This window comes from Pteropus vampyrus, unplaced genomic scaffold (genome assembly GCF_000151845.1).
Source record: "Pteropus vampyrus isolate Shadow unplaced genomic scaffold, Pvam_2.0 Scaffold124, whole genome shotgun sequence".
In the NCBI taxonomy this organism is placed as follows: domain Eukaryota; kingdom Metazoa; phylum Chordata; class Mammalia; order Chiroptera; family Pteropodidae; genus Pteropus; species Pteropus vampyrus.
The window spans coordinates 291,615-302,830 of NW_011888905.1; the positions used below are offsets into that span (position 1 = coordinate 291,615).

Consider the following 11,216-nt stretch of genomic DNA (forward strand, 5'->3'; position numbering starts at 1 on the left):
CTGCTAGAAAACAGGCGAAACCCATGACATACTACAGGCAGTTGAGCTAAAGGCTGTAGGGGGCAACTGTCTTAACCACTCAGCCTTTAAAAGTTCCCCTGTTGCTCCCCCAGGCTCTGTCTCAGGGAAAGCACAGGGCTGCCCCTCACTCCCATAAGCACATGAATAGATGCTCAACGCCACTAATCGTTAACAGTAAATCAAAACCACGATGAGATACCACCTCATACCCATTAGGATGGCTTTTTTTTTTTCCTTTTTAATAAGAAACACAGAGCCCCAGAGACAAAACATGATCAGTGTTACAGGCAGAGCTAGTTCTGGGCCATGACGGTGAGACATGACTGTCCAGAGCCAGAGGCACACATACAAAGCAGCACAGCTATAAGTGAGCATCCGGGCGGGCTGTGCCGATGGATTCACAGGCGTGTAAACGGGCCCTAGACCAAGGACCAGGACCAGCCGGCGCCCTGGGGTCCCCCTCCTGCCATCTCTTGGCCCCAGTTCTAATGCCAGCACTCGGTGCCCTTTTAACATCGACGTGGAGTGTACTTTCGCAATGCTCTGAAGGTGACCACACTTCTGGTTCTCCTGTTTCTTCCAGGTGATTCCTGAGCTGCGCTGGCGGGCGGGGCGGAGCGGGGCGGCGATGGCGCGAGACCGTACCCGGCTCCGGAGCCGAACCTCGCCAACCGCTGCTCCTTCCCGCGCCGCCCACTCATCGCCGCGCACGCACCGCAACCGGGCGCGGCTGATTCCGGGCTGAGTTAACTGTGTGGCAACAGGGAGAGGGGACAGATGCGCCCCAGGGGTCGACACTTCTGACGTTGACGTTTTGACCACGGCGAGCGTTAGTTAGCCCAGAGCTCTGGGACTGGGGCAGGACGCACAGGGCAGGACGCTCGGACCTCCACCGAGCAGCGCTGCGCGGGGCCGCCCAGGTGAGTCCACCTGGCGGCCGGGCCCGGCTGCCTTAGCTCTGGAAGGGAGCGGTTGGGGTCGGCCGGGCAGGGGCAGGCTGAGACGGCAGTCCAGGCGCCTCTGTCCCTTGCGGTAGGGGCAGTGCCAGGACCAGGGAGAAGGCAGCTGGTCCCTTTCCAAGCGCCGTCTAGAATCACCTGCTGCTCGCTGGCCCACGAGGCAGCTGCTGTGCGGCAGCGCGTGTGCTGTGCCGTGTCCGGCGCTGCCCGTCACACAGGTGAGGGGGACAGGAGCATGGGGCATTGCGGGCGCTGCGCCCTGCGTGCGTGGGAGCAGTTTCCCCCGCATCTCCCCTCGGCACGTGCGCATCTTCCCCCTTCCCAGCGGTGGGTTTTTTTTTTTTTAAGCCGTGTATATTATTTCCGGTGTCCCTCTGTGTTTTCGGCACGGGGCGCCCTTGCTTTCTTTATGAAGACTTTCTTAGAGAGGATGCGCTATTGGTGCAGGTTCGGTGTTAACGGCCTTGACTTCCCTTTTGTCCTGAGCCACTTAAACAGCGGTGAATGACGGAGCCCGCACATCTTCTCATAAACGGGAAATTGGAGGGAAAAAGCCGTGCAGCAGCCGGGGAATTAGCTCAGATGGTAGAGCGCTCGCTTAGCATGTGAGAGGTGGCGGGATCGACGCCCGCATTCTCCAGGTTTTGCTATTCCGACCTTGGTTTTGGGGTGGCACCCTCAAAGCCTCTGACCCCTTGAAGTAAACGGCAAAACCTGGCACGTTTCGAACGTGCCATTCCCTCGGATTTTGACCTATGGGCATGGACAACACAAGGCTGCCAAGGGCTCTATGCTCAGTACAGTTAGAGCTACCAATTTGTAATTCGTTTTCTGTTTCTTCAGAGGAGCTGTGATCCCTCAAGGCGGAGGTATGCCAAGTTGCTATTTTTCTCCTTGTGTCCTTGTGTAGCTTGGCCGTGAACTGAACTGACACGGTCCTGGAAAGCGCGAAACGCATAACCCGCCATTCAAGAAGCTCAGGAAACCTCAAGCAGAATGAACCCCGAAACATCCACATCCAGACATATTACAATCAAAGTGCTAAAAATTAAAGAAAAGAAAAAACCATGAAAGCTGCCAGATGAAAAGGAAAGGGGAACAAACATTTGCGTGTTTGGGGATTTCTTACCCGAAACCATGGTGCTAGAAAGAAATAAAAGACAATGTTTCAAGCGCTGAGCTGACAGAAAGGAATCACCAGCCCGAAATTTTATGTATAGCAAAAATATCCTTCAGACCTAATGGTGAAAAACATCTCATTTGAAGGCAAACTAAGAAAATTCATTGGTACTGGGACAGCTAAAAAAGAATTAGCAAAGATTTCAAAATGAAGAAAAATGATAACAGAAGGAAATTTAGAACATCAGGAGTGAAGAAACAATAGCAGAAATAGGAAATATCTAGGTAAATATGGTAATAGACTATTGGGCTCTGAAGATCTTTGAAGTAAACTTGATGATCATAAGCAAATTTTATAACTTTGAGCGATGAGTTGTCATTGTATCTGGAGGTACTGTAAACATAACACAAAGAAGGTAGGGTAAAAGAACCTAAATGGTGAGGAGATTTCTATATTCAACATGAATAGTTCAATATTGACTCTAAAATACACTGTAAATATTAAGCACTTACAACGCTAATACCTAGACCGCTTACTAAACATTGTACAAGACAGAGCAAAATAAACAATATATTAATATAGAATGTTAATATGTTTTTAAAAGCCAAAGGGAAGTAGGAAGGCAGAGGAATGAAAAACAGAGAACAATTTGTAAAGTATAAAATGATAGGTCTATATACAAACATGTTCATAAGAACATTAAATATAAAATCATCTAAACACATTAATTCAAAGTAGAGGTTGGTCTATAGCCCTGCTACCCTGAACAAGCCCGATCCCGTCTGATTCCGGAAGCAAAGCAGGGTTGGGCCTGGTTAGGACTTGGATGGGAGACCACCTTGGAAGACCAGGTGCCGCAGGTGTAAAAAATAAAATTAAATTAAAAAATAAAGGATTTGGCAAGGTCCTTGCAATCTGTGAGGTCAACCAAGGGCTGCCTCGCCTAAAAAATTTAAAAAATTAAAAAAAAAGTAGAGATCGTCAGAATGTATTAAAAACAAACTATGACCCAAACATGTGCTGACTATAAGAAACCCACCTCAAATATATTGGCTTAGGTAGAGTAAAAGTAAAGAGTAAGGAAAGTTAAACCATGCAAGCACCAAGGGGGAAAAAAACTGAATTGGACAAGTTAATATGAGACAAAGTAGATTTCAAAGCAAAGATAATTTCCAGGTAGAGAAAGAGATGTTACAAAATCACAGAGTGTCTGTTCATCAGAGAGATGTAACTGTCCTAGATGTGCACTCTCAAATGTAGAGCTCACAAACAAAACTGATAAACCGGGGAGGGGAAAAAATCCACAATTATAGTTGCCGATGTTGACACTCTTGTAGATATCTTGTAGATAACATGTCAGCAAACATACTGAAGATGTAAACACCACCACCTATCAATGGATCTAATCGACCTTATAGAGCAAAACCATGATGTAGGTAGAAGGGCCAATGAGTTGAGAGAAAGCAAGATACATCAAAACCAAGAAACCAGGAATAGTGAGAGTGCCTCAGAGTGACATTGCTAAAGCTGGTGTTTTAGAAAGGGTTATTTAGCTGTAAATGCCAGGAAGGCTGAAAATGCTGAAGCTGGAAGTGGATGGTCCCTCGTCCTTGTCTACCCTTCTAGCTCTTGAGCTCTGGGGTGGTCAGATTCCGTCTCACTCACTGAGCCTGCTGCAGTGAGTGAATGTGTGGAAAGGAACTGAATGATTCAAAAGAGCTGCACGAGAATAATGTTCAGTATTTGGCAAGTTGTCGGGTGTTAGGTTTGAAGAAGAAGGAAGAGTCAACGCTGACTTGGAAAGCCAGCACAGAGGAGGTTGAGAATTAGACTTTCTGGTGTGTGGATGGATGAACTACTGTGGAAAACAGAGAGAGACGATGAGCTAGAGCAGAGGAAGGGCTCAAGTTTTAGAAATTAATGATCTGCTTCTCAATTCAGGCCCTGCCGCTTTGCAGCTCTGGGCCCTTGGGAATGCGATTTAACTTCTCTGAACCTCCATTATATGTGGAAAGGGCAGATAATGATACATAGTTTTGTTGCCAAAATTCAATTGGACTATATGAGATAATCTCCACAAATCTCTTGGTATAATTAATGGCACATAAGGCAGAATAAACAGGGAGGCTTTTTATTACATTGTTTGTGTTTTTTGTAGGGAAAATGTCTCCAGTCATGTAGATCCAAGTGGAGATATGGAGTAAGACAGACAGTGTGGACTGGAGACAAATTTGAGACTATTTATTCTGCCAGTCTGTAAACTGATATGAATCGGGCGCTTCCATGTGTCTTTTCAACAAAGGAAACCATGGAAAGTACGAGAGCGACTGAGACCCCCGTCGGCAGGAAACAACATCACTGGAACACAAGAAGAGCAGAAGACAGCACGGCGGACCCCGGTCCCCTAGCCCAGAAGGTCCCGTCGCTGGGTAAATCCAGAGAGGCGTGGACCCCACCATTTCTGGGTGGAGTCCTTCCCGTGCACCTCTGGGTCATATGGAGTGATTTTTCAAGTAGGATCAATTGAAAACTGGAAACTGGTGATGTGGTAGGACTTTGAAAGTAATATTTGCTTTTATTTTGATCGGGGGGACAGGGTGCATCAAGCCGCCCTCTTAGCGCAGTAGGCAGCGCGTCAGTCTCATAATCTGAAGGTCCTGAGTTCGAGCCTCAGAGAGGGCAGCGCTGTTTTTTCTTTGAAACTTGGTCAGTTCGCCTGCCTGAACTGATGTCATGCTGGTCAGAAGGAAGGACATGTTCCCGCCCCCGACATGGAGCACAAAGGAAGACAAGCAAATGAAGACAAGTTAGCATTTCGAAACATCCCACACTTGCTCAGAAGGGGCAAGTCACTTCTTTTATAATTTCTTCTTTCATCAGCCAGCAAGTATTTCTGGAGCACACCTTATTATGGAACTTTTCTGGGAACAGAGATTCAAGAGAGAATAAAACGTAAAACTTCCCGCCCTCCTGGAGCCACCTCCCAGTTGGAAGGTGTGAGAGAGACAGACAAGAACTGAAGAAGAAAATGCACAATAGTCTAAACAAGGAGGTGTCTCCTGCAGGGTCAGCGTTAGGGAAAAGGCTGGGGCATGTGGCAGTGGCACATTCAGCTTTCAGGGCAAGAGTGTTTTTTAATTAGACAGATGTCTTTATTGATAGATGGATGAGAAGAGCTGAGTCTCCCCCAAAGCCCAACCCCTCAACCCTGCCCCCTGCAGTGCCGACAAGAAGAGACACAGCAAGGGGCAGAAAGGGAAGCCACAGACCTTGTTCCCTGACAGAGACACCAACGTAACAACGCTCTATGGTCCCCAAAGCCTTTGGGAGGCCTCCAGAAACCAGTTAAGAGGTGCAGTTCCCAAGCAGACGTGTAGTCAAGAAGAGCCACACTGAAATGGACGCGTCAGCCCATTGCACTTCACCTGGGATAGAGCTGGCGGGAAGCAAGAGAGGAAAAGAGGGACAGAAGAGCCACAAGACGCACAACGAACAAGATGGCCAGTACCCATCGGCAAGTACTCTAAATAGACACGGACGAACGCCCTGATCGAAAGACATAGAGTGGCTAAAGGGTTTCTTTAAAAAGTTCAAACTATATGCTGTCTACGAGAGACGCCCTTTAGATGTAAAGACGTACAGGCTGAAAGTCAAAGGATGCAAAAAGATATTCCAGGAAAATGGTAATCAAAACAGAGCAGGGGTGGCCATAGTTGACTTTAAGTCAGCAACTGTCACAAGACACAAAGAAAGGTAATTATATAATGATGAAAGTGTGAATTCGCCAGGAAGATAGAAAAATTATAAATATATGTGCACCTAATAGCAGAGTACCCAAATGTATAAATTATTGTCAAACAAAACACCAAGTCCCAGGGGGAAAAGAATTTCGCTCTGTTAATTCAGAACTTGGTGCAAGCAGGAGTCCTTTATACTACTTTGTCACGATTCACCAGTCCAGTTTGGCTGGTCACAAAGTCTGTTGGGTATGGAAAATGGCAGTGGCTTTTCACAGGCTGAATGTCAAGGTTCTGCCCCTGGTGCCTGTCATGCCGGATGTCATCCCCATCACTGAGACAGTGACAAGCCATACCAGAGACTGGTACGTTGTTATTGACTTAGCCAAAGCCTTCTTTATCTATTCCCTTGTGGCATGAGGGTCAGAACTATATATATATAAAATTTTATATATATATATAAAAATCTTAATTCCCCTGCAATGTGCCACCAGTGAGCGGGACTGGACCTTCGATAAGCCTAAGACCCCATAGAAGTTTTAGTCATGCTTTACATTGATATCTTGATAGTAAGGTCCAGTGGGCTATAAGCCTGAATCAGGTGCAGGGCCCAACACAGCAGGTGCAGTTCTAGGGGTCACTTGGCCAAGAAGCCAAAGACGTTTCCCAGATTCAGTTGAACAAAATTTGTTGGCCCTGGTTACACCTACTAATAAAAAGGAGGCCCAACCACTAGTAGGCTTCTTTGGGTACTAGAGATCATATGTACCCCACCGGTGTGCTCTCTTGGCTCCCTTAGTCCAGGTGACCTGCAAGGCACCCAGTTTTAAATAGAGGCCTCTGCAGCAGCAAACCTTGAAAGCTGTTTAACAAGCTGTGGCCCAGGCCCTGCCCTTGGGACCTTTGGATCCTGCTAGCCTGATAAGACTACGGGTGTCTGTAATCCCCCCACACGCTGATTAGGTTTGTGGCTTCGGGAAACTGCCACTGGGGTACACTGGCCTTATATTTTGCAGCTTAGTCGCCTGAGACATCTATCAGATACACCTCTCTTAACCAGCAGCTCCTTGCTGGCACTTGGGTACTGATGGAAGCCAAATGTTCTATGGCTAGAGCACAGGTGACACTGTGACCTGAACGTGCCATTCTTACCTGAGCGCTTACGAACCCTGCCAATGGAATCACACAGGCTCCAGTGCAAACGGCACGTCCAAGACCTGGCTCCATCACCCCAAGGGACCAGTAGACTCTATGAACAAATAGCTTACTAAAAGAGACCATGCGACCCATCGGTGATGCTTTGACTCCTCATATGGCTCCCGGGGACCTAAGATTCAGAAATATGCCTGCTGATCATATTGCACAGCTTACTGGTGGCTCTGTGAAGCTAAAAGCATATGGAATCCATTGGGCTGCAGCTACCATCTGGCCAAGAAATGGCCATCTTTTGACAGGGATTAAATATGGATGTTCCATGCAATGGGCCAAACTACATGTAGTGGCGATAACCATTCAGGCCCCCCTACACCATACCTTGCAATATTCTCACTGGGCCAGGGCATAACCATCTAGTTAAGAGAATGGCAACTGAATGACTGGACTGTCCCCATGTGGGGACAGGAACTGTAACAGCAGCTTGGTGCCTGGGATGAACAAATATATACCTCTCAGGTGTGTGCTCATGACAAAGGATCTTTTAAAATGAAACATGAATGAAATTCTCATGCCAATCAAGCTTGTGCCCAGTGTATCACACCAACCGGCCATTGGATATATCAACAGACTGGACATGCAAGTCAACCTCAGACATAAGAATGGGCCAGTGCCCGAGGGATAATCCTGGAAGACGCCAATACTAAAGACACAGTAAGTACAGTTTTGTGATTCTTGCCAACAAGGAGACCTGGGACACGTTAACTGCAAACCAGGACCCACCCAGGTCTGGTAGGTTGATCACGCTGGCTCTCTGGCCCTCAGCCACGGGCACCAATGGTGCCTCATTACAGCTGACACCTACTCAGACTATGATATCACTTTCTAGCCTGATGTGCGGACACCGAAACTACCATGCCCACCTTTGTGTTCCTGGTCACCCTGTGTGCTTCACTCTGATTAAGAAGCTTTTTGCTACCCAAGTAACACTACAATGGCCACCCTCTCAGGGCACATGGCGGACGTTCCATACCCCGTCACCCACCGGCCAATAGAGCCATGGAACGATGAAATGACTGACTCAAACAGCAGCTGAAGCAAGCGCCACGAACCCAGGCTCCAGGCCAACTACCGCAGACACAGGATGTCGACCCACCCCAGCACCTGGCCAGCCCGTGGACCCGGCCCCGAGGCCGGATCCCAGAAACCTAGGCTCCTTCTCTGCGCTCCCAGACCTCCTAATGTAACCTCGACTCCCTCATCCTAACACCTCGAGAGCCTCCATTCATCCTGATCCTTGGGGGTGTTTTTATCATGGTTGGCGACATCCGTCTCTGCTACTCTACTCCTGGCTCCAGTGCCCTTTCAACAGCCTTGAAGAAAGAGGACGGAAGTCCGAAACCGCAACACAGCGGCCTTCTACATCCGGGCCCTCCTCCGGGTCCGAGAGGTGCCCGTTCCCGCTGGTTCCGCCCAGCAACGCCCAGGGCCCCAGCGAGCATGCGCCCCAGGGTCCCGCCCCTTCGCGAGGCTCGTTCTGATTGGCGCGGAGGCCGGGGGCGGGGCGCTCTGTCTCTCGGAGCCGTGGCCACGTGACACGAGGGGCGGGGCCGCGCCGCCGCGTCCAGCCGGGCTGAGAGCGCTCGCGTAGCCGGCCTGGTCGGCCCTGAGGCGTCCGCCGGTGGGCCTGGCCCCAGCGCCCCGGGCCGAGCCGCGCAGAGGTAGCTGCTCCTGGCTCTCGTCGGCCCCAGGTTTGCTTTCCCTCTTTCCCCGAGGGTGAGCCCTCAGGTCCACCGCCGCGGAGCCTGTGGCGGCAGCGAAGCCCAGATCCGAGTGTCCGAGAGTAACCGGAAGTGCCGCGGACGAGGGGCGGCGCTGCTGGCCGCGGGGTGAGCGCGGCCGCGGGGCCTGGGAGGGGACTGGCCTGCGCGGCCGGGATCCGGGGGGCGCGGCGGGGCCTGAGACCCGGCGGCCTCAGCCGGGTGGGGACAGCCCTGTTCCTCGCGACCCCGCGGCTCTGGGACCCGCTGACCCCGGAGTCGAAGGCGGTCAATGAAAAGTTGAAAGCAGAGACGCTCAGTACGGTCGTTCCCGGAGATAATAATAGTAAACACTGCTGGGCACTTTTTTATGCGGTGTGTGTCTTTCATATTGGGGAAATCCCAAGTACGTTGAATGGAGTTCCCCTACCCCCCATTTTTAATGCAGAGATTAGTTCTGTTGCATTTGAATCTACGTGCAGAAGAATCTGGTTTGTCCGATCATTCCATAAGCATTTTTGGAAACCTGAGTTATATACAACTTTGTTATATACACGTATCAACTACATCTTGGGGTTTATAATGGCAGAAGAATGAGTCCTTGACCTTAGAGGTTGAGATATTATAAACAAAAACAATTAGCAGGAGGAGAAAAAATAAAACAAGTGAAACAGTACTCAGGGCTTTATTATGAAGTTAGTCACTATCCAGGATTCTTGATATTTTTGTCTTGAACCAATGGCTACCAGTGGCAAGTTCTTTTTGCAGAGTGGGAAGAGGTTAGATATGGTTGAAGGAGGCTGACCAGACTTGGGAATAAATGGGACCAATATTTAGATATCCAGCTCCAGAAAAATTATAAATTCCAAAAAAAATGATAAATTTCTACATTGTTGATTTTTTTTTTTCTAGAAGAGGGAAGAATTGTGCGTCGTAGATAGTTATATTTAGAGACCTTTTGGAACCAAAAGGAAGACAGTCTGGAGACTTTGTTGTTATGGCAAGTGGCATGCCAGCTTGTATCTATTTGGTAGATTTTGGAGGGGGAGGAGAGGGGGACTGGGGGAAGACAAGAAGGAATGGGAAAAGATACATGGAAATTGGAAACGACCCTTTTTTAGCTTCTGAGATAGCAGAATGATAAAATTGGGTCCTAGTCTACCAATTTAAGTGTATTTTATACTCCTTTCCAACATGCATATTCACAATAGGCTTGTAGTTATTGCTTCTCGAGATTCAGCTCAGTAAGGCAGTCTGCCAAATGCCTAGGCAGGCCCTGTGATCAGAACATGGCAGTTTAAATCTCAGCTTCACTCCTTGCCAGCTGTGAGATTGCGGGTGATTATTAACTGTCCTGAGCATCAGGCTTTCTATGTGTAAGGTGCAAACATTGGTCTTAACACCTATTTCACAGAGTTCTTGGGAAGATTAAATGAGACAGTCCACACAATCGACGAAAAACAAGTGAAGTAATCTCTAGCCTAGGGCCTGATAGGGTAAGAATGACCTGTTTTTCAGGTGATGCTGTATGGACAGTGTCTGCTTGTCCTACCGCCCTTTAACTATAAGGACAACCTTGAGCTTTAAGTTCTGTGCTCTGCCTGTGCCGTGCTTGGACTTTTATCGCCTGCCTGCTCGTTCTGTGCACTCTGACCCTGGTCGTGGGAGAGAGGACCAGTCTCTTCCTTGGATGAGGTAGGAGAAACCTCTTGAGGAGGGTTCACTGAAGTCAACATTTGAAGAATATATTTAGGTTTGCCAGATGGTCCAGCCAGGGCTGCTAGCCTAGCCTCTTGCATTGCTACTGGGGCACCAAAGATGACAATGGCCCCTTTTTTTTATTGTCCTGGTGTTTACACAATCTTATTTTTCATTCATTCAACTAATGTATTCTAGATGCTAGGGATATTGCAGTGAACAAAAGGCTAAGTTCTAACCTTAATGGACAATATATTCTAGTTCGAGAGAGAAACAAATTCACAAATGTAAAGTGTATACCACAATGTTGGGTGATGATAAATTGGGAGAGAAATACAACAGGATAAGAGAACGTGGCTATTTTAGATAAAGTCAGGGTATGCCTCTTTTTGAGGAAGGAATTTTCCATCAGCGACTTGAATCAAATAAAGGAGCACGCTACTTGGAGGAAGAGTATTCTAGACAGAAGGAGCATGTGCAGAGGTTCAGAGGTGGCCTGTGAGGCTGCAGATAGGTGGAGGTGCCCATTACATAGAGCAGTGAGAACTTTGCATTTGTTCTGAGCGTTACAGGAAACAGTTGTAGTTTTTTGAACTAGAGAAGTGTTCCGGTCTACTTTGAGCTTTGACAACTAGACTGTATTTTATTTTCAAGGTGCTGACATCTAAAAGGCTTGGATATGAACAAGAACATGATTTCCTTATTAAAAATCTTTTTTTTCTTCTTGGTACCTCACAGTTATTGGCTATTTAGGGCAAACATGTTACCC

The 11,216-nt window shown here is 48.1% G+C and overlaps 1 protein-coding gene and 2 non-coding genes across 3 annotated transcripts in view; all 3 read left to right on the forward strand.

Annotated features, from left to right (window-relative positions):
• The first annotated feature begins 1,547 nt into the window (after nt 1-1,547).
• On the forward strand, nt 1,548-1,620 carry TRNAA-AGC. Its single transcript has one exon. It is a non-coding gene; the product is annotated as a tRNA-Ala (tRNA).
• A 3,089-nt stretch (nt 1,621-4,709) lies between these two features.
• Nucleotides 4,710-4,782, forward strand: TRNAM-CAU. Its single transcript has one exon. It is a non-coding gene; the product is annotated as a tRNA-Met (tRNA).
• Nucleotides 4,783-8,580: 3,798 nt separating this feature from the next.
• The window catches only part of ZNF322 (zinc finger protein 322), a 13,010-nt gene continuing 10,374 nt past the window's right edge, over nt 8,581-11,216 (forward strand). Inside the window, exon 1 of the mRNA XM_011366474.2 lies at nt 8,581-8,878. The gene's annotated coding sequence lies outside the window, so the exon portion shown is untranslated. The remainder of the gene's footprint in view (nt 8,879-11,216) is intronic.